At 39.8% G+C, this 24,776-nt stretch overlaps 1 long non-coding RNA gene across 1 annotated transcript; it reads left to right on the forward strand.

Moving 5' to 3' along the window:
* Positions 1 to 13,156: 13,156 nt before the first annotated feature.
* LOC112844128 (uncharacterized) lies at positions 13,157 to 14,514 on the forward strand. Its single transcript, XR_003216729.1, has 2 exons — positions 13,157 to 13,310; positions 13,394 to 14,514. It is a non-coding gene; the product is annotated as an uncharacterized LOC112844128 (long non-coding RNA).
* Positions 14,515 to 24,776: the final 10,262 nt, after the last annotated feature.

The following is a 24,776-nucleotide window of genomic DNA, read 5'->3' on the forward strand; positions in this document are numbered from 1 at the left end:
AACGGCCTCTTGAGGCTGCCTCCAAAACTGAGTCAGTCTTTATAGACTCCCATGCTAAAATCTCCAGCTTTAAAACTGAAGGTACTCGGAGCTGATTCCTGTTGTTCCCAAGGGTCGCTACAGCAGACGGATTTGCATATTTGTTTTGGCACAGACTTTACGCCAGATTCGTTTCTTCATAACATTCTTATTTATCCAGGCTTGGGACAAGAATTAGGAATATACTAGCTATGCCATCCTGAGGATGGGTTTGTGTCTCCTCCCAGAATTGAACCAGGTGAATGTAATATACATATTTAGACACAGCTTCTATGGAAAGTTTTCTTCTTCATGGCTTACTTTCACAACTAATCCTCCTCTAAATGGTTAGGAGTGTTAAGATAGCCCGTGAATTGGAGTCATGGCTGTTTGTCACACACAATGCACAATGCACAGACTCACATGAACACAGATTGCTAACCAAGTTTTTAGCATTAGCTAATAAGTTACCACCCACCATAACATGGCAACAACCATTTGCCTCATTCTCTCTGTTAGTTATTTTGGTTTTAAAAAATGCAGAGCCCAAAAACCAAAGGATGACCTAATTGTACCCACTATCTTTTGTATACAGCCTATGGTATGGCATCCTCAGCCTTTGTGACATTCATCAGGGCTCTAGTCCCTTGCTTTCCTCAGTCTCCTTTGTTACTTTCTCCTTTTGACTCTCTTCTTAGATTTCTTTGCTTCTCTGTTTTGTCTTGGACTCTCCTGCTTCCCTGAACAATGCCTTTTGTTATGTCACAGTTTTATCTCTGTGCCAGTCCATCTCCATTTGTTCACACTTGAGTCCACTTTGTTTATTTGCAAATGTGACAAATAGAGATGAAAAGTGAAAGCTAAACCTTAATTGCTGTACTCTTGGCTAGAACTCCCATGCCCAGCATTAATTGTCCCTCCAAAGCATTTTCCTTGATATCTGAGAAGTGTAATGTCATTTTTACACTTGTGAAATGAGAAATAGGATGTCTTAGTACTTTTTCATACAAGCTATTACAATGGCACACCTTAGGAACAGTAGTCAGAATCCACCCAATTTCACTGCACCTAATTCACTATTCTTGACAGTTTGTGCATCAATAATCGAATTTAACATTGAAAAATACCTTAATCATGGTTGGTAGGGATATAGGGACACAATCTTATTACACTACAGAGGGAAACTCTCAGTTACAGGGAAAGGCTCTGATATGAGGTGATTCTGCTGGCAGGGGAAAAATGTTTCTTCATGACACAGTGAGTAAATGTGTCTGCGGTGGCCTTCAGAAGCTGATAAATAACATGTAGGCAGCTCTCTGGTGTTGTGGCGTTTCAGCTTTGCTTCTTTGTCTTAGGGGAAAAAAGCATGTCTTTCATCCTTTTTTCCTTTCTATTTCTCTCTTTGTCTCATTCTGTCCTCCCCATGTCTCCCTGGGTCCTGCTTTGCAGATAGCTATGGCTGAGCATGTTGAGATATTGAGAGACCTTTTGAATCAAAGGACTAGGGGGTTAATTGAACAATTGTAGCACATCTGCTTCCCATCATGCACTGTTATCTAGAGGGTTCATTAGAGGAATGTTGTATACCAGACCTGCCTGTTGCATCTCGACTAGGTCTTCGCCTTACAAGCGAGGCTGCATTTCAATCAGAAGACAGAATGCAGCAGTGTATTAATGCCAGGAATAACATCATACTTAAGGAAGCCTTTAAAGTTTTGATATAAACTGGAGGCTTAGTGGGAATACTGGAGGCAGGTGATAATTTGCAGCAAAGATAATTTGCCCCATGCAGCCAGGTGTAAATTACTAATGGTGGGTGCATGTACATGTTCAGACTCTCTGGTAATTAGTACAGATGTGTATTGGCAGATGAATTAATGGGCTGCACTGTGAGCTCAGGATAAATGTGTGGGGTTGGTTTCATGCAAGGGGGGATGCATACTCTCATTGTGCTAACAGCTTCAGGTTGCTTTTAATCTGTCATGCCTGAATAGGTGATGAGGGTGTGTGTTGATGTGTAGGGTAGCATGCAGGGGCGTGCGTGTATCTTGTAGTTACGCATGTATCTGCAGGTAATTTTTTCACACATGCAGCGAAGCCCTGAACCTTTCCAGACATCACCTGATGGGGGGTTAATGTGAGGACACAGATGTCAGATGCAGTTTGACTGAACATTAGCCAGTCTTTAACCTGCCACCTCCAAGTGCAAAGTCTGTGTGATGTGCAACAACCACAGCTTGTATTCCAGTGTATTCACAACTTGCAAGCCGATGTGTGCTGCTTCCTTCCAGCTCCCACAGCTACAACAAACCAAATATATATGATAGTGCAAAGTGGGGTTTTCTTGATGGACGTCAAGGATCTTGTTTTCCATTAATCTAATAACTTCTTAACATTGACCAGGTCACCAGTCAACCACTTAGGCTTATAAGTTTAGACTTTAGGCTGTTTTTTACCACTTGCTAAATACGTCTTACTGACCATTCAAAGCTTGAACTATCTTCCAAGTGCCAAAAAAAGCACATTACACATTTATGTAGCTGGAACTTGTTTGAACTTTTACTATATCACTATTTCTGGGTGTTGATATGAATCATGTCACTAAATTAGCATCTTTATGCTCGGAAAATAGAAAATATAAAGATATCCTCACCGTTGCTGGTGCAAAAAAACTAAACATATCGGACTGAGATCACTCTTCAGTAACTAATATTTCCTCCTTAGGGTGGCTATAAGGGTAGCGCTACAGGTGATATGCCTTACTGAGCATGCATGCATGGAGTAATAGGTTCTTTCATTGACTTCCAGGTTTTGTTCCATTATCACAAAGCCCCATTGTGTGTACAGTGCTCAATGCACAGAGAGGGGTGGATGGGGCTAATAGATTCCTAGTACCTGCAGGCGAAACTGGATTCACCCAACTCAGTGAATGGGTGAATGCCTTCTCTTCGCACTGACTGTGCTGAGCATTAAAGTGATTCCCGTGAGCTTTGCATTACATAAAAAAGAAACATGCAAAAGCTGGAGCTAATGGACACAACCTACACATGTGGAGCTTTTCATCCCTTTAGCTACCAAATATTTGAAAGCTATACACATATAACTAGCGATTTCACTAAGCTTCTTTGGAGCACTGTTGGTTAGAGAAAAGGTTTCATGAATAAAAAAAAAACACACACATACAATGTTCAACGAAAAAATTTCATTTACGGTTGGGGACATTTCATTGAACTTTAGCTAGTGTGAAAGATATTATAGCAATTTGCAGAATGTTTCTCGGGTTCAGCACAAAAATGAAGAAAACGATTTCTATTTCTGCAAAATGATGCAAAAAGTATTTATATTTCTGAACTTCTGACCTGAATACTGATCCTTCTGTTTTTCCTCATGGAACTTCTTTTTGTCTCATTGTTTCCTGGCTTTTTATTTCCTAGCCTCAGTGTTTGGGGGAAAATATCCAGCTTGGTTTTTGTGTTTCCATGGATATGAAAAACCTGTAGCCTGGAGCATTACTATATAGCTGTGAAAACACAGAAACCTTGAATACTGAATTACCCAAGCCTGAGTGTTTATTCTTCTCTCTAACAAACATCTTGAACTTTGAGTTGATCTTTGCGAGGATCACAACATGAGCACATTTGCACTGCAGATATGACCCATTTGATATGTAAATATAATACTTAAAATCATCCATATGCATTGTGATCAGCATTAAAGTTTAATGAGTCATTTGTACAAAGAGTCATAAAAAAAAACATCCAAAATGCTGTGGGATGAATCATCACGCATGACCAAACCCTGCGATCACTAATAAGAAAGGTTAACGTACTCTGGTGTGTGTGTAGATGTGTGAAAGCTCTATTTATGAGCGTGGTGGGCAATCAGTGTGATTAATCATTTGCTTTGGAGGAAAACTGGACTCAACAAAATTCAAACATGCCCAAAGGATTTGATTGAAGAGACTAATTGTCTTTTAGAGGAATTAATTAACTGCTCGTTCATTGGGGACCGGATCACACATACAACGTAGGGGATTTGCTTCAGTAAGATGACATCAGTTACGAGGCCTTGGAGAAACATTCTCTTTGAAGCCGCTCTCTCGCAGAGGATGGGACGGAATCAATTCTGTTCAATTTGCTTTGAAGGGGAAATAGCTTCCTCATCTCGCCGAGTCCATCACAGCTCAGTGGGACACAAAGACTTGTCCCTCTATACTCTTTGTTGTGAAACCAAAAGCCAGCAATTTGCATTTTTTAAGCTGGCTTAACAATGTCTGATTACCTGACTTTTTTTGAACATGCAGAGTATAAATGAAAAGCAAACCCTTTCATCTAATTCCACACTGTGATTACAGGCAGTCACGATACCCACGAACCATGTCAAGACTGTGCTTAAGGTCAAGGCGTACAGTATCCTGCATAATCGCAGCATCCCTGGGATGTTTGTTGCGCAGCATACAGTGTCCATTACATATTTCGGCACATATATATGTCCTGAGATACATTTTAAGCGTTGCATTTCACATTGCCTCATTCTCGTACCCTCTCTGACCTTTTCCTTCCAGTTTTTCAAGACGTTGTAAAGAGGATGGGGCCTAGTGGAGGCAGTTGTCCTCACCCTCATTTCATGGGTCACCGTTTCTGGGGTTTGCCTGCCTTGCACATGCAATGGAGTCCAAATGAGATTTTTTTAAGCCATTTCTACCTTCTGTTGCATTCAGCTGAGTTGCCTGCATGAAAAGTGTGGCTGGGAAAGTGAATTACCTGTCCAAATCTTCATGGCCGCTGAGTTGTTACCCTGCGGACGGGAGCTTGACAAAAAGGGACCATTAGGCGCTGATACTGACACACGTGTTTTATGCTAAATTTATGATGTAGCTGGCAGCCTACCTGTCATGCAGGGGAAACAAGACCATGAAATGAGAATGTACTTTCAGCTCTTTCATCTACCTGTTTGCTCAGAAGAAACAGATTACAGACGGTGAGGAAAATATTAGGTGGCAAACAAAAAACAAACAACTTCCATTACATTACATTAATGACCCGCAGCCAAACAGATTAAACTTAAACATACAAAATAGAAAGAAATGAGATATTAAGATAAACATCAAGATAACAGCAGCCAGATGAAAAGAGCTAATATGGAGGCCCATGAAGGAAAATATAATGGTTTGCTGACTTACTTAGCACTTAGTTCCTCCTACGCCGGGCGGCGCATCGGGCAGCTAGTGATCTCCATCGATGTCGGTCAGCAGCGACTGCTTCAGCTTCGTCCCAGGCAATGTCGACAGTTCTCAGATCGTCCATGAATGTTCAACGCCATGTGGTCTTTGGTCGGCCTTCCTTTCGCTTGCCAGTGCATGGACGCCATGGTTTGCTGAATAAGCAAATATTAAAAGTCAGCTGATTGTTACATCAGAGCCTGCTAAGAGTAATGTTAAGAGTTTTCCTTCAGTTCTAAAAGTCAGATTTAATGTCACACTGTCAGTGGTTTTCTTTTCTTCTTAGTCAGATATTTTTATTTTTACACAGAAGCTACTACCAGATTCTGTGTTGCTCTATAGTATAGTGATTTATGTATTTCCTTGGCAAGCAAAATGTTGCTGGTTCAATTCCAGCCAGAGACAAAAACTCCCTTTGGGATATTTGGTGTGAAACTGCCAAATCAAACATGTGGAGCTATCTATTATGGTAGCTTTTATATCTGCTGCCAGAATCTAAGAGACTTTCCCTTCTGTATTAAATCTATGCCATAGATACATCATAACCCTTCTAAAACCCTATGATGTAACCTGATATACATGTCTGCAAAAATGTAACTAGACTTCATCATCAACACAGTGCACACAGGTATAAATCCTGACATGTAGCTACTGCATAACCTGCATATGTCAGCATTCGTAGATTTAAGTTAGAATTATCAATTAAGCATTAGTCAGTAAGCTCCAGTTACGGCTGTAGCTAAACATTATATCTTGTAATCTCCTTTTTGTTTATGTAGCAACATAAGGCTTCACATAATCTACTTAGCTAACTAACTAGCTAGGTGGCGATGAAATGTGAAATGACACTAGTGACACTGGCTAACATGAAGAGATTACCTTAAACCAAAGACCAAGCAACTTAAAGCACTAACAGGACATTACAGGTTAGTAATGTCAAGTCATATTTATAGTTAGGTTCATATGTATTCGAACAGTGACACAATTTGGGCAATTTTGCATCTGTACACCAACACAGTGGGGTTTAAATCAAAACAACAGCATCTCTTTGGACCTCATACTGAGGTTACCAAATTCAAGGTCAACATTTGAATCAACTCCAGATATTTTATCTACATAATCAGTAATGACATCACGAGGGTACAGGCCTTAGCTGGCTGTGAAGTTGCATGTCCAGAAATTCTTTTGACCCACTGAAAATGGGCAGCTCTTCATAAAAAAATCCTGTAAATAGTTGCTTAAATCTTTTTATTAAACTCTTTAATTTAAAGCTGAAAGTGTGCACTTCAGTGATATCTTAATTGAACTCCACTGTGATGGTAAAAAGAGACAAGCTACAGAAATTGCATCATTGCCCAAATATGGTTGGGCGCAACTGCAAATACACTATTTATCCAGGAGAAACCACAGCAACAAGCAATATATGCATAAATAACAATGACAATGTTACTGAACAGCACAGAGTATTAAAAATACAAGATATTTCAAGAGGCAGCAGCTGCCCAAGATAGAGTGTGTCTGTGAGTACCTGCGTGCACACCTGTGTGAACACTTGTGTGTACACCTGTGTGCGTGAGAATGCTTGTGTTCATAAGGTTCCTCCATGTAAGTGTCTAATAGTGGATGTGGGGAGCGACAGTCCCGCCCCCCAGGACCAGAAGATGGCATAGAGGAGCCCCAGCTACCCAGAGGCCCCCCAGAGCATTAGAGCCCCACGAAGGCCACAACAGGGACAACCAGTTCCCACTCAGAGAAGATCACAGGAGAGCCCCGGGGATTTCGCCGGCAGCCAGCTACACCAGAGACCCAAGACCCGAGGGCACCCCCCACTCCCAAACAGCAGCTAGGCCCTGCCAAGCAGCCACCGGGAGTGAGTCAGTACACACTGAAGAACCCAGTCCCTGACACCAAGAGCCACCAATGCACCGGTAGTTGGGGGTACCACCCACTAGCAGGGAGTGTGGTGGGTGGAAATAGGCCCCACACCTGGGTAAGCCATAGATGTTCTAAGAGAGAGGGGGAGTCTAAGACCTCACCCATTTACTAGAAACATCAGAACAAACTCTACCTGCTGAGGAGACTGAGATTTTTTGGAGTGCAGGGGCCACTTCTGAAGAGCTTTTATGACTCTGGTGGCATCAACCATCTTCTTTGGTGTTGTCTGTTAAAACAAAAGCAGCTTATGTACAGCTGAGAGGAAGCAGTTGGATAAGGTCATCAGGAAGGCCAGCTCTGTTCTAGGATGCCCCCCTCAACCCAGTGCAGGTCTTAGGAGACAGAAGAACTTGCCCTGTACAGTCTCTGCCTGTCCCTTTGCTGCTGGATCTCATGAATTTCCCCAATGAGAGACAATAAAGGATATTTCTATTCTATTCTATTCTATTTTTACACATAGACAACATGCATTCATTCCCTCATACATACATACACAAACACTCACACACACACACCCAACATGGAAACACACAGTAATGGACACCATGCACGCACTTACACACACTTACATACACACGCTATACTCGCAGGTCCAGGCACCAATGCCGCCCAGAGGGGCAATCAGCCCCCAGACCAAGGGGATGGTCCCCTTCACTCTGAGGTGGAAACAAGGACACCACCCCAGCCTCTGCTGCAACAGAGCAGCCCACCAGCCCAGACCCCGACCAGACAGCAAGCTCCTCCACCCAGCCTTCATCCCTGGCTGGCAAACAGAGAACGGGGGTGTGAAAAGACCCCAGAGGTGCATCATTAGAAGTGGACACTATTCAGTGTGCCCACTCCAAAGGCCCTACATGTAGGTGTCATGAGAATGTAAGTAATGAGAGTGTCTAAGTTGTGGAATAAAGTTGAGATACAGGTGAAACTGATCCAATGTGGCGGCAGTGTAAACATACACTGTTTAAAAAAAACCAGCCAAACGTTTTAGAACACCCCAACTTTTCCAGTTATTTGTTGCAATTCAAGTCGTTCAAGTCCAATGAAATGGTACAAAGGTAAGTGGTAAACTGCCAGAGGTTAAAAAAAAGTTAAGGTTACCTAAAACTGAAAAATAGTGTACATTTCAGAATTATAGAAAAAGCCCTTTTTCAGGGAACACAAAATGGGTTAACAATTTAAAGCTGTTCTGCAGCATAAAGGTTGATCAACTACTAAGCTGCTGATACAAATTTCTACAGGTGTTCCAACTTTTCTGGATTACTTACAACCCCCTCTGTCTGCATAAAAGCAGTGTTGGAACACATTGTGATACCATATCCACGTGAGAATCAGTTGAACAGTATTGTACTGCAGAAATTACTGTGTTCCTACAAAAATGGTGAGAAAAAGGCAATTAACAATGGACGGGAGACAGAGACTCCCATAACACTTAAAAATGTGTCTTTTCTAGAGAGAAATGGCAAAGAAAGTCAAGGTGTCACTGAGTACAGATTCCTTCACCATCACACTGATTTGTGATGGATCACAGGGGCAAACTCTGACAGGAAGAGGTCTGGCAGACCCAAAACCACAACTGAATCAGAGGACAAGTTTCTGAGAGCTAACAACTTGCGTGATGGGTGGTTCACAGGACAACAGCTTCAAGCACAGCTTAATAGTGGTCGTAGTAAGCAAGTCTCAGTTTCAACTGTGAAGAAAATACTAAAAAACTGTTTACCAGTAGTGTATCCGAGACTAAAAGTTGTGGTCAAAGCTAACTGATAGAGCCACCTTCCTATTGATTCATCTATTTTATCTATATTATCCAATTTGTCTTGCAAAATTTACAACTAGCAGCTCTGATTTCAGAACTTGTACATTTTTATAGTTTTTCTCAGAGTGCTTCCTCCTCTAATTATCCTTTCTTCTTGTTTTTTTAACTCAGAATGGCCTTTATACCACTGTACTTTTCTCTGTTTGTAGTGTGAATGTTTGTTTTGTGGGGGTTTGAGTTTCTTAAGTTTAAAAAAAAACGCAAAAGGAATTTGATGAACTAACTGGATAAATGTTGCACTAGTCACTGAGTTTGCATATTTAAGACAGGAATGGGAGCTGAATGTGATTGTGGGAATTCTGGAGCTGTAAAGTAGCAGGGACCTCTGGCAAAGTTTTTCCAAATGTCATTTCATGTGCAGAATTTAATATTGTATGACTTTGTTGTGGGACCTCCACACTCATGAAGAAATGTGGAGCACAGAACAGATACAGAGGAATATCAATGACAGAATAACAGATTGTGACATTGAGTATGTCAAACAACACAAGAAGGGAGCCTGAGGTGGAGGTGGGTTGCAAAGCTGCTTAAATAGAGCACCCTGTATGTGATTTGTCTATTGATGTATAGCAGGGGCTCCACTCAGCCTAATGGGGGCTTGTAGGCTATGATCTATAGGTTTGTGACATGTGACAGCCACTTCCTTTTTCTTTAAATTTAAACCTTGTTTCAGAGAAATCATGTTTTGACATGATTTTGGCACGATCAAAGACTGCATTTTCAGTTTTCACAGCATTTTGAGCTTCAGCCCAGATGTATAACAGAATGTTAAGCTTTGTGTTACTTGTCAAAGCATCAAAGTCTACATCAAAGTCTTTATGAACTCGGGCTTGTACTTTCTACTATTTATAAGAGAAAAATACATTTACTAACGGCGCTCTTAAGCTTCTGTAGTGATAATTTCACTGGGAGGGTTTCATGCTGATCCCAGGCATATGAGAACTCCAGCTGTGAGTTACATAATACCATCTCTGGAAAAAAAAATAAATGGGTCTTAACAGCTCGTCCAATATTGCAATCGTATTCTAAAGTGGCAATATTACAAGTGATAATGGAGTGAATCAAAGCAGACTGTTCGAAAACAGCATTTGACCATCTACTAGTTTAAACTTTAACCTGTAAAATTCTGTTATTTTGCATTTGAATTACATTTTTTAGTTAATTTTTACCTCTAATTGTCTTGGTAATTATTGGATTTTGAATAAAGATGGCAGTAAAAAGACAACTATGGCAAATACCAGCAACCTCCAACAACTACTCGCCAACTAGTCAGGGAACACTCTGGGCCACTCTAGGCCCGTATGAGCTTTAACAATCACTACTTGTAACAAGTCTGCAAATAATAACTTTTTCTTAGTGACTGTTCATTGCCAGACAGTCACCAAACAGTCTAAACAAACCAAATTACACCACTTACAAAAAAATCCTACATCAAAATCTTCATTGAGACCACAAGGAGATGGGGTGACTTCAAAATGCAGAGTTCTGTGGTAGAAGGGATGTTTTTATACTCTTTTTATTCTGCTCTTATGATAAAAAAAAAAAGTGGTGTAAGGGTTTATCACTGGAGACACAGGCAGCCATTCAGTCACAGGAAGAGTAAATTAAATCCACAGGTATTGTTTTCTTGTTAAAAATATCTGATAACCTTTGAGACATGCAAAGAAAATCGTTAAAATAGTTTATTAAACTACAAATAGAAAACTAAGCATCTTTAAAGTGGAAGAAATGCTGTCAAAGGTTTCATCACACCAAACAATTATGCAAAATTAATTTTTAAAAAAGCACCAAAAAAATCATTGGTAACAGAATAAAATTAGCTTTTTGTGCCAGGGGTGAAGTTACTTTTTCCACAGCAAACTTCCCTTATAGGATTGATGGAGTGCCATGTTGAGCATAGGTTTGTTTGCTTCTCTAAATATGTCAAAAGAAAGCCAACAATTTGGGATTTACTTTTTTCACATGTCAATGGTAACTTTGGATCAAAATGTGGCCTGCTTTGGGAATGATGAATTCTTTCATTTAGGGCAAACAGAACACTTAAAACAGGGCTGGTGTCTTTAAGCTTCATAGATTTCTTTACGTGATGGTGGTGGGCCTTTTGCTGGGTAACCTCTGATGATGCTGTTGTTGCGTTGTAGGGCCACAGTGAGTTTATTTCCGAACTCTTTATGTAACTCTCCTTAGACATCGAAGGAAATGCTGATGTCTAAGAAGAGCTCTTTTGATTGTGTGAGATTGAGGTGAGTGGTGTAAACTGCAGAGGCTGCAGGCTATAGCAGGGCTGTAATGTATTCCTGTCTGCTGGAACATAAACCTTTCAGATGGAGAAATGGGCTGAATGGGAGATTATACTCCCTTCACTGTCTCCATTTGGGATTTGCATTTATTCAAAACCATTTTTTCATGATAATATTTATTTCAGAATTTATGTTTTTTTAATTTATGTCATATTGAACACTTTGAGGTTTTATAAGCTAAGGTCCTGGTGTGTGCTAATCTATCAAAATCCACAGGCTTCCCTTTTTGACAGTGGTGTGAGTTTTAATCACTGTAATGGGTTTCACCCACACAAGATTAATAGGGCTCATATAGTCAACTGAATTACTATCATCATACTATATTACCATCATTCTTCATGTCCTGATGGCCTTTGTGACTACCGGTAAGCACTCCCTTATAATAAAACACTGACAGATCTTGACCAGGCAAGATTATATCTGTTAGTATTAAGTCCATCCCCCTTAATGTCCATATGTGAGCATGACACAGCAAATGGAAAATCCACCATTATCAACATATACTTATTTCCACCTCCCCTGTCTGTGTATAAACTTCCCAGTTTCCTTTTGCATTTGAGTCTAGCTTTTAGCCAGTTGTCAAAGTTGCCCAGTTTTCTGTATAAGTCAAGTCAAAATGTATTTCTATAGCACATTTAAAAGACTAGTGTACATCAAAGTGCTTCACAATAAAACCGCAATGCGGGCAGAACAAGGAAAAAATAGTACAGTTACAATTAAAATTACATTACATGGTGTAGTGCAGGCCGAATTAAAGTCAGACTATTTGCTTCGAAAGCTAAGTTAAACAGGTGTGTTTTTAAGTGTGATTTGAACGATTCAATTGATTCCGATGTACGGATATCAACTGGGAGATTATTCCAGAGACCTTGGTTGCATTAGGAGCAGTTGGCTGGAGGATCTTAGTGCTCTCTTTGGGTTTTAAAGATTAAGGAATTATCGAGATAACTTGTGGTTGCATATGAACTTTTCCTCTTAAAGGTGAACTTTAGCTTAAAGGCTATCACCGTCTAGATCCAGCAGTAAAAAAATATTTAGACGTCAGAGTGTAATGGGAAGCTATTACCTAAAGCTGCTTCTAAAAACTACATGGGTGCGTCACAATGATACCTGCTAATTAGCCCTATGTAACCAATGAAACATTAACTACTCACTTATGTAGTCTTTCCCTCATTTTTCTTCTCTCATTCTTTCTCTCTCCCTGATCTTCTTTCACCTTGGCTCTTTCTGTCATTATCAGGCAAATTTATTTGGACTTTTGTAAACAAACCTTTGAACTGCTTCTGGAGTCTGAGTATGCCTTAGGGCCATTCTGTTGGTTTGAAATCATGACCATGTAGCTATACTCTTCCTTCTGAAGTTGATCACTGTCTCTAAGGTCTTAATTAAATTAAGTCATTTCTATGGGGATGAACTTGAGTTTGGAACCAACCTCTAGTGACCACTGAAGTAAAATACACTTTCAGGCATTTTCACTTCATTTTTCAGCTCCAAACGTGCCTCTGAAATGTTACGGTGCTTTTCTCCAAAGCATTCATGTACCTTTCTTTTCTAGCATGTTAGACTTGTTAGCTTACTATTGAATAATCTTCCAAGTTTGTGGTTGGATTGTAATCAGCAAAGAAAACTGTAATCTACTGAAATCATACTTACTTTCAACCAACTGACTGAAGAGCTGATATCCATCTCTTGATTAACTGAATTAGCCACAATGCACCTAATGACCTTTTCCCACTAGCCTTATTAGACCAAATTGATCACAAATAAATATATACAGCTAGAATTAGCTCACATTATTTAAAAATTATTATTAAAATATAGTGCCGAGTGTTTATGATGCCTGTTTTCCTTCCGCTAGCCTGCTACGCTGCCCTTCCACCTGCCTGTGCCTCTGGAGATCGTTTTCCTCAGTCAGAACTGGGATTTCTCACCCACCTGTCCCGCCACCTGCCTACACGTTTACCTGGCTCAGCCTCCGGTCACGAGAACCCTCCACCCAAGTCTGTATTTCAGTTTGTGCCAAGTAAGCTCTCCAACTCTCCTAACATATTTTAGCCCTCGGTTTTCAGGTTCACCCCTTAACTCTGTTCTGTTCTCCTCCCATAGACCGATCGAGTCCTCTGCCAGTTTTCCTGGACGTCCCGAATCTGTGTTTCATGTTTTCCCTGTCATTGTAAATAAACACCATTCACTCCAATTCCCTGGCATCTGTGTTCTGCTGCCTGGGTTCTACTCTACCCTTTCAGCTTACCGAGCAGGTCATCAACACTGGGACTCAAACAGGATGCTAGTGAAATAGCTAGGGCCCTTCTTTATGTGGCTGTCTTCAACATTCACTGATCCGCTCTCATAATTAAAACAATACCCCACAGCACAGTCATCTCACAGAACCATAATTTGCTACAGCAGTTTGACAGACTGAATTAAGCATCATGCTTAGTTTCTCTCAAAATTACACATTTGCACCTGTTAATAACTCCATATGGTGTAGGATCTATGAGGGTGATGGAACATGAGCAATCAGGTTTGGCAATTAGACCAAGAGCCAATGGGACTCTCCCAGTGAACGCAATCAGAGAAACTCCATTACACATGATTAGTTTGAGTGGATGTGCAACAATAGAAGGAAGTGAAATGATTAGAGCCAACTGCTGTAGGTCATGCCAGCTTTATAAATAAAACCATACAGCACAATACACACAAATAGGTCCATTAAACAATATGTGCTAGGGATGAATAAAGAAATCTACTGTGGTGCAAAACAGCAGTACAAGATGACAAACAGATGGAAACTCCCCAGTAGAAGTTTAATGGAAAAAATAACTCACAATTAGTGCATCTTTGTACAGCACTCTGAGGAAAAATCGGCAAAGAAATGTTAGGGAAGAGGCTGGAATAATTACTGCAGGATTCAAAACAACCATAAAGAGAACAGATGCAGACTCTCTCTCCAAGTATTAGAGACTCGAGGATAAAAGCCTGTAAGATATGCAGAAGAAGATGAAAGCATCACACCTGGATTATTTTGTTTGTATTTGGTGCTAATCCTCTCAGCAGTACCTCGATGTTGGTCGGCAGTATTAGACTATGGCTGACAGTGTGGTTTGTGCACAAGAGCTGCTATTCAAAGATGGGGAAATCCAGTAAAATCCGAGAATAAGGAGGTACTCCAAGTGCAGTCAACAACTTTGCATGTATTTAGCCTAAAAAAAAAAAAAAAAAAAAAATATCAGCAAATATACTCAGGCAGGGGTTGGGGAAAGTATTGACAAATAAACGAATATACTGACGTCCCAAATAAATTTGAGACTGAACAAAAATAAGAATTAAAGTCCCATATTTTCAAATTTAACTAAAATCTGCATCAATTTTGTATTTAAGAGCAAAAAAAGGCTAATTTTTAAGATTTTCATTTACAGGGGACTGTGACAGAGTGGCTAGGATTGAATTCATTTACCGTTTTTCACTTAAATATATTGTTAATTTGTCTTGTGTTATCGTATAGTGAATCATAGTGCTTTAATGTAGACACTGCAGATGTAACCTTGGCTCTACATACTATCCCGAGTCTCTTTGTGGTAGCATTGGTTACATTCATTACATCTGTGAAAATGTTCTTAAAGCCAAATGTCACTTAACCATTAGTTGATTTGAATCTTTCATTTGTTTATGCAGTTTGGTTATACTTACCATTGTGTGTTCCTTTGTGCAGGCCCTATATGTGAAACAGGTATGTGGGAGAGGCCGCCCCAGTACTTCCTGTTTATATAGGATATGATGTCAATGACTGCGTCAATTGGGTGTAAACAAATGAAGGGGTGTTTCTTTCGTGTAAAATTGTTTATTTCCTTTAAAATAACCTCATGAGTCAGATTGTGTGAAGAGACTGACTTTCCAAATTGTTTAGTTGGGTAAATGAGTTTGTTAAGTGGAAGAAAGATTTTACTCCTGTTTCTTTGTCTATCCATCCATTCGCTTCCACTTATCCTTTCCAGGGTCGCAGGGGGCGCTGGAGCCTATCCCAGCTGTCATAGGGCGAGAGGCGGGGTACACCCTGGACAGGTCGCCAGTCTCACACAGGGACAGACAACCATTCACGCTCACATTCAGACCTAGTGACAATTTGGATTATCCAATTAACCTATCCCCTCAAACTGCATGTCTTTGGACAGTGGGAGGAAGCCAGAGTACCCGGAGGGAACCCACGCAAACACGGGGAGAACATGCAAACTCCACACAGAAAGACCCCGGCCTGATGGTGGAATTGAACTCAGGACCTTCTTGCTGTGCGGCAACAGTGCTAACCACCGTGCCACCGTGCTTCTTTGTCTAGACTGTGTTATTTAGTCTACCCTGTTTTCTCAGTGGTAGAGATTCAGGTGTTGGTGGAATTCTGTATAAAGCAGGTGAGATGTTGGCTGCCAGGGTTCTTATTTTTTTGAGTGAAAGAATTGTTGAATTGCGATGCCAGAAAATAAAGGACACTTAAAAGAAACTTAAACAGTCTGTTGATGCTGTCTTCCTATCACTTTCCTTGCTGCTTATGTTATGCTACCTCACAGGGACTAATCTATCCATGAGGCCCGTCACTGGAAGCTTTGGTCCTGTGAGTTGCCGTGCCATGGCCTCTGGTTCACCATCCACTAGACTCAGCACCTCATCCACATTCACCAGTTGTCAGACTGGGTTGGCTTATTTCTCAGCCAACCATTTACTGGTTACAGCCCCTGCCAACCACCTGTCTCAACCCGTCACTTCACTCCACCATCCTTAAAAAGATGGCGTGACTCATCCCATTGCTGACTATCACTACAGGAACTCATTACTTCTACTCAAGCATATGACATGGCCTCCTCCTCCCCTGCCTATCTCTGTCCCTGACAGCCAAGACCAGGTCCAAGCCTGTTCCAAGGACTGGTTCAAGAAGTTTGTTGCTCTTGCCATATGCTTTTGAGTTGCACCACTTTGCAGCAAACTGTGCAGCATTTGACTGTCCTTGTGCAGAAAGTATTCTTCTGGCTGTTTCTGTTATACACTAAATAAACAACAGTGGCACAGCTCAACAGTAACATGCCACCATCATGTCTCAGTTTACAAACTTCCACAAGTTTTTCTTCCTATCGTTCTGGTTCAGCTTGATTTTAGTTTCACGTGTCCAAGGAATCCTGTTTCCAAAAAGCTTTTTTGTCAGACTATTCTGGCCTCTCTTTTCTTGAGACTGATCACTGGTCTACACTTCTCTATGTTCTTCATGTGGCTATATAAGGTCTGATGGGTTTCTAATTTATCATGGAAATCATTCTGTGATCATCCACAACTATATTCTCCTCACTGACATCCAGATCTTACATTGCTGAGCCCACTGGTCTGTGTGTGTGTTTTCCAGGATGTACTCTATTTATTTATTACTAATGTTTTCACTCTCTCTGGCATATCGGTTTGTTTTTTGCAGCCCAAGAACTGCATTTTTCACTTATTTGACTCCAGGTTTTGGATTCAGAGCAACAACTTCAAATGCAAATGTCACATTCAGAATCAGCTTCAGACCTTTTACCTGCTCAATGTATGAAGAAACAGCCAACACTGTAACATCCAATACTTTTGTTTGAGCTATCTAATTAAAGCTGAAAGTCTGCAGTTGTTTCTTGTTTTATTTCAAATCTACTTATTGTAGATTGTCTCACTTTCCAACATGTGCAGACCCAGCTGTATTATATTACTTGGGATTATTTGCTTCCATCTGTGAGTGTTTTACTGCACAACAAAGAAACAGACAACTTAATGGAATTTTAAATACAGAGTATTTCAGAAAATATTTACCCCCCTTCACTTTATTGTCTTGTAGATTTATTCTAATGGACAAAGAAAATCTGTGGATGCTTTTTCCTTCTGGTTGTTGTTCATTAGTGTTCATCTGTCTGCTGTCCTCCTGTTGACATGTTCCTTTTTTATCCAATGTTTGCTTGTACATTTTTACGTGGGCAGGTTGTCATTCTTGATGTCTGAGCTCCGAATGCAGTCAGTGTTTACTGCAGCAAAATGCAGTCACAAATTACAAAAAGGTATAAACCCAGTAAAGATCTTGGTGATATCTGCATCTCAAACTATCTAGCAAAAATTTAAAAAGTGTATTCTGGGAGATTTTGTCCTAATAAATTTAAAGTAGGCACTGTAACTGCAGTTAATTAAGACATTAATTCTTCCCAATCTAAACATTACCATGAGCTATACAATTGGCCATGGGCTACATTTCCACTCTTAATAGTTTTTATAGTGTGATTACCTGCAGTAATACAGTCTCTTTAAATGCTATCCTTTTATTATGGAGCCACCACAAGGCAGATGAGAGACTTCTCAGTCAGACATATTACCATTTCCTCAGAAAAGCAAGCTTAACAAGCAGCAGTGATGCACAAAGTGAATTTTGGTCTGAGTTTTTTTTTTCTTCCTGTTGCCTGAAATGAATACCTGCAGGCAACACAGGCCGCAGAAATGGACTGTAAAGTAGAGTGAACGAGTTCTTGAACATTAACAATTATATATCTGTGAAAAGAACCAGACAAAAATTAAAGAAAGAATTACAGAAGCTCTCACATATACTCACAGTGCGACCAGCAGGGGGTGAGTCCCCTGGCTGGAAAAAGTGAGATTCTTTAGAAGTCTACAAGTTCATGAGAATACAGCCTACTTCTCACTTTATCTAACACCTCAAGAAACACTTTTCTGATTATTTTATGGTCCCAAACACTAGTTTTAAGTCATCTTGCAGTATCATGTTCAGAGACCATTTCTGACAAGACTTCAGTGAACAGTCGATGGATCAGCTGAAGCTCCAGATGCATCTCTCAGATCCTGTGTTAGGTTGCTGAATTCTTTCCTCATATCACTGAATATATATGTTCTTCTTTTGTCCTCTTCTTGCTGACATTCATCAGATTTTCAAGGACACATTACACAGCATGCTGAAATATACCAAGCTTTCTGCTAATAGCTCTTTGAATAGAATTTAATAGTATTTTTGCATCAACAAGGTGATTTTCAAATTGTGTTGTATTTGACATTTTTCACAGATTCGTCTAAAGAAATGCGAACAAATGACAGACTACAAGTGACAAAGAGCCTAATTATGAAATTAAAAATAGTCCTTTTTTTAAACTGTCTGTTATGTGCAGACAATGCTGAGTTGTGTTGAGTTGAGTTAGGTGCCTTTTATATGTCTGATGGATTTATAGGTCAGTGTTAAGCAGCTTAATAAAAACATTATTCCAAAAATGATCTGGTTCACTGACTAAATATGTGTGAAAAAGCACCCAATGTCCAAAGAACAACTTTAAAAGATTATCAGCAATCAAGAATGGCTCAAGGCTTTTCCACAGTACCGTGGAGTTAAATAAATGAGAAATGAGAGTGAGATTCTGGACATGCCTCTTTTGTGATTCACCACCATGTTTCTATCACTAAAAATCTCAGAAACATGGTGTCTAACCAGATACTTATTCAGCTCTTACTCTGGCATTACCTTGGCCTCCAGTGACACTGAGGAATCTTGACCAGGATATGTTCTTCAATGCACAAATATGTTGGATTGCTTTCTTGTATCTCTATCTAATATCTCTGAAGTTGGAATCATCCTGTCTCAGAGCGATGCTAAAGAACTAGTTTATGCATTTATTACTTCTAGGCTGGATGATTGTAGTTCATTATTATCAGGATGTTTTAAAACCTCCCTGAAAAGCCTTCAGTTGTTCCAAATGCTGCAGCAAGAGTACTGACACGGACTAGAAAAAGAGATAATATTTCTCTCATATTGGCTTCTCTTCATTGGCTCCCTGCTTAAAGTCCTCCTCCTCACATACAAGGTCTTGAATAATCAGGCCCCATCTTAAAAACCTCAGACTCATATCACCACAATAGAGCACTTTGCTCTCAGACTGCTGGTTTACTTGTGTTTTTAAAAGCTGAATGGGAGGCAGAGCCTTCAGCTTTCAGACTCTTCTTCTGTGGTACCAGCTCCTAGCTTGGTCTCTCTCCCCTCACCTGCACCTGGTCATGGGACATGGCCCGCCCCTCCCTGAGCCTGGTTTCTTTCTGTTAAAAGGAGTTTTTCCTCCCAACTGTCACCAAGTGCTTAAGCACAGTAGGAGATTATCTGATTGTTGATGTTTTCTATGTATTATTGTAGGATCTTTACCTTACAATGTTAAGCACCTTGAGGCGATTGTTTGTGGTATTCGTTCTATATAGTTAAAACTGAATTGAATTGATTCACAAGTCACTGATATATTTTCTCCAAAGATGTTGAAATTATTCTTTCAAAAACTTCACAATTCAATGAGTGGCATGCGGTGTCCTTATTACATACAGTCTGAGAACATGGTGCGCATTCAATTTGAATGAAATACTGCTCGGTCGTTCCTCAGTGATTAAAATGTCTTTGTGAATTTGTGATATGTGAATGTCTGACATATATAAACTTCTTAGATTTCTAAAAAGAAAACAGGACCTAAAGCTTTACTTTTCAAACCGAGGAACTATTTTCAAACAGACAACATTGTCCTCACCTCCAACAAACTTCTGAATCCACCCACATGCAAGGTCCTCTTTCACTGTAGTCCACTCTTCCTCCAAACAACCCGGAGGATGAATGCATATGAAGCCGCTCTCCTGCTTCCTTCACAGCAGACAATTAAATTTCCATGATTAGAAAAGTGCTGTGGATGAGGGTGAGGATGGCTCATGAAAAACCCATTTCAAGTGGTTCTGTGACACGGTGGGCACCAGAGACAGAGCGTGCTTAAAAAAGGCAATAAAGTTGCATGCTGTGGGATGCTGACTAACAAGATGAAAAAAAGATCAGCATGTGATGCCTCATCTTTCATCTTGTGACAATTAGAAGTTAGTGGTTAATGCTCTGTAGGCTGTGTAGCTGCTCCCCCCACCCATCCCACCTCCCCTCATTTTGTGCAAATAGAGCACAATAAGATAGCAAACGGATGGTGCAGATGTTCCATGATGGTGCACCAGCACATGAATAAATGCTCCCCTGAAGCCACAGTGGGCATGTCCCCTCCGTGACAGACCAGTGTGAACCAAGTAACAAGATCCCAGATAAATTTCCCAGCATTCTCAGTGACAGAGCCAAAACCCTGAGGCCCACACAGCTCATCATCCTCATCCATCTTTAGACTAATAATCTATAACCTAATCCATCCTCATATATAGATTAGATCTGGCCTGGGCAGGAATCCTGGAAGCAATGAATACTTCGGCGCTCTATAAGTGTGTGCCTGCAGCAAAAAAAATGAAGGACAGAATGTGTTGAGCTACCATTACAGCTGGTAGTGATACTGAGAACTAAAACATTTTTTTCAGTAATAATTTCTTTTTTTAATGTTTTTATTGCAAAGGAATGATGATTGGAAAACACTGAAATCCCCTTCAGGACAATAGCATCAAGGATTAAATGAGAAATCGATAATGAGAGATGGACTACTGTCTAGATTTTTGTTGCACAATATCACATCCCAATATAACTAAACTAACAATAAATGTATTATAGTTATTAGACTGCAAAAAGCCTTTGCTTGTAGTCAATTCATACTAAATAAACTGTGACATAACTTCTGGTTCTGAAAAGTGAAGCCAATAGACAGAATGAACCTCAGGATACACTGAAAACAGTATAGTATACATAAAATGCATTTGGTTGTTTAAAACTTTAATTCTACTGTGCTCAAGGATTGTTGTTCCACCCTGTCTTCATCTGCCATGTTTTCCCAATATTATGTATTTTGAGAGCATCCACCAGCATCCTGCACTTTTGCTCTTTTTCCTGAGAATATTCAGTAATCTGAATGTCAAACTTTATTATAAATAAGTAGAAAATACACATCCAAAATGTGTGTATTCTAATTTTAATTTTAAGTTGCCAAATAGTCTGTTAAATGCACTGTACGTGTAAATAAACCCATCTCTCAGTGCACACCCACAAAGCAATTCAATGGGTGTGTGTAGTTAATATATCTGTTCAGGCAGGCGATCATCAGAGACATAAAGCAAAGCAAAAAGCCCGTATATGAAGAGGATTCACAAAAAAAAAAGAGTACCCAGGTCAGGGCACTCAGCAGCAGATGAAAACTAGGAGCGCAGGGGAAGCAGTCAGGAGGAAGCCAAACTTCAAACAAGACAGAAGAAAACTAGCTACCAAAGTAAAATAGGAAACAAATAACAGATACTGACATAAGCAGATATTAAAAATGAGAAAAAGAAAGGAAGAAAAACTAAAGAAAAAAATGTGACATGAAAGAAAATTAACCTTCAAAGTAAAGCAAGAAACAAACGAAAGACAAGAAGCACTCACAGAGCGCAAAACTCCACGGAGGCAGCTCAACCTCTGGGGAGCATTTTTATTTTTAGGGGAACATTATTATATTTCTTTTCTTTGTTCTCTTTAAACACACTTTACAAAGTTTGTAGTGCAGTATAATTTTGACAGGGGTAACATGACAGATGTTTACTTTGATTACACAAACATTATGTAGGGGTCGGCAATCGATAATAGGTATGGATTTGTAAATAACTGGGCATGAATAACTTGAGCTTATTATATAATATTGTATTGCAATATATTTCTAACTAATAAGCCATTTCTCCTGACAGCACTTTCTAAAGAGATATAACCGATTTTAGGGTTAACTTGGAAGATGTGAAATGTAAAAGTGATGAGGTCAAATGTGATGAGGTCAAATGTAACATGATATTTTAAATCTTTATATAGTTTCTAGTTGTTAAGTTATAAGGCTTTTCAATCAATAAACTATCAAGTTGTCCCTCGAGATATTTTAAGGGAAATTCATTTAGTGGATTGATAACATGACTCCAGTCTACACCCCTACAAAATTTGATCAGTATTCAATCAAAACTTTTTCAGGTATCATGTTTACATACAGAGTGACAAGCACGTATGCAAACTCTACCAAAAACACAACCTCCTTGGCAGAGGTGTAATAACTGACACAAAAGACTAACCAAAAGCATGACAGCAGACAGTCAGACATACTGTGGGGTCTACATCAAGAACCAACATAAAAAAAACCCTCTAAAATTTCATTATTATAACTACAAAGTCAAAAACTCACAGCAGAATCAAAACCTTCAACATCACCATGACAGTAATGAAACCAGAACCAGAATTCACAAATACAACAGGAAGTGAAGCTTCACATGACAACAGTACATTAAAATCTGAACAAAGGGGTGTACTACAAAGCAAGATGAATGCATTATGGAGCCATGTAAAGTTTGAAATTTAAGAGTTTGTTGTGTTACAAAGCTGGATGACTCTATCTGGGAGGCCTGGAAGCAACACGTTTGACTGATTCTTTCATCTACAGCATGTGTACGTCCTCTGCTTGGGGAATAGATTGTTTTAGATGTGCAACTTGTTAAGCTTTACCTTTCTAACAATAAGCTTTAATGTTTAAATAGATCCTGTTTAAAGTTTCAGAGCTCTAATCTGCTGCTGTCACGTTAGAAATAAACAACAGCACCGAGAGTGCACTCATTATTAAAATAATTCTTTTTTTTTATTATTATTTTACTAAATAACCAGATTTTTTTATATCTATTTTTAATCTTGATTAATCTCTAATTAAGAATTAATTTCTTGTCTTATTTACAAATATGTTGCATTTTATTGTTAGATTTGTATGTTCTTTATATGTTTTATCATCATTCGATCAGAATCATCTGGAAACATCTGACTGGAGTAGACTCGACTTATAGGAATCATTTTGTGCAGATGAAAAGTCAGTCAAACCAGTAAAACACCCCTTTTTACGTAAGCGTGCTCAAAACATGAAACAGAAAGCCCCGCTTAACAGAGAAAGTTAGGGTTTGTTGAGCAAGCTGACACAATGAAAGCCAAGCTCTCTTGTTAAACAAACAAGAATCCAAAACTGAAAACTAAAGAAAAGCCTGAGAACATGACAGATCAGCTGCTGTTTAGCTGTTGCTTCAGCTCTCCATACTGTGGAGATACAGTAAAGAGTAAGACATGCTAAAACATGCAAAAATGCTAAATAACAGCCACGTCTGTGCTTCTTAATATAGAGGTTGTTGACCTCAGTAAAGCTGGAATGATATTAATCCAGAATCAACAAACACATAATGGAGACATTCAAACACAACCAGAGATAATAGCAAGCTACTTTAAGCCTAATCGGGTTACTTACAGCTTTGTGAATGGTTCACACTCCACTATAACACAGAAATACGTCTGGCTAAAACTGACATCTGGTTTGATTTATGCTTGGAGCCCATAGATATACTGCGTGTGAGGAGCCCACAGTTTATTGCTGCTTTCCACCCTTTGGCACCTGAAACACGCAATAAAACACAATAAAAATTCAACGGAGAGCCGTGAATCGTTTTCTCCTCAGTTGCAAGAATTACTTAAATGTGCTGTCTCAATGTGGAAGTGCCATAAACCTGCAGTCTGGCTAATGGACAGCATAGGGCAACTGCTCTGTTTACAATATGATGTTTCTATAGAAGTGTATGAAATTGAATGTCCTGATGTGTGGCCCCCAGCAATCGTTTTAAGTCTTCCTCAGAACAGCACTGAGGTCATTTAAAAAAAATTCTGGTTACATTTTGAGTGAAGTTGTGAAGTGATTCAGGGTGCGTGGATCTGCCTTTTCTTTTCTCTTCCTTTATCTGTGTGAATGTGAGCTCAATCTCTTCCAGTTGTGTGTGTGGTCTCCATCTACAATCAAGTACGTAAACCTCTTACCTGTCAGGTTTGCAGATGACACTACAATGCTAGGACAGGTCACTGGAGGAGATGAGTTTGCATACAAAGAGGAGGTTCAGAAGCTGACAGAGTGCTGCACTGCAAACAACTTGTTTCTCAACACCAAAAAGACCAAAGAGCTGATTGTTGATTTGAGGAGAAATCAGAATTCCCACCTACTACTGAATATAAATGGAGAGGAAGTGGAGAGACTCTAGTTTCAGGTTCTTGGGTACAAACACATCACAGCAGAGCTCGTATGGGCATACATCACTCATTGCCTCATTAAGCAAGACTGTATTTCCTGAGAACTCTCCTGTCTTTAAGCCCTGCACCACTCAAAGTGTCCTCACTCATGCTATGCTAATAGCTGTGCAGAAAAACTGCACAAAGATCACCAACTCACAGTCCTGCTCTAAAAGAAACATATACATCACGCTGCCTGCTAAAGTATGTTGCAGCTCCAGCCAAACCCTGCCAATCACTTGTTTAAACGTCTCCCCTCAGGCCCATATTTTAGGTGCACGAAAGCATGCGCCACACAATTAAGAAACAGATTTTTAGGGGCACCGGTGAGCAGGCAACCATATGCCACATGGCCAGACAACAGTGGCCTGACTCATGTCCAATCTGTGGCCGTTTGCTGCATGTCTTCCCCTTTCTTTCTCCACTTTCCTGTCTGTCTCTGCTGTTGCT

Source organism: Oreochromis niloticus, linkage group LG16 (assembly GCF_001858045.2).
Source record: "Oreochromis niloticus isolate F11D_XX linkage group LG16, O_niloticus_UMD_NMBU, whole genome shotgun sequence".
Taxonomy (NCBI): domain Eukaryota; kingdom Metazoa; phylum Chordata; class Actinopteri; order Cichliformes; family Cichlidae; genus Oreochromis; species Oreochromis niloticus.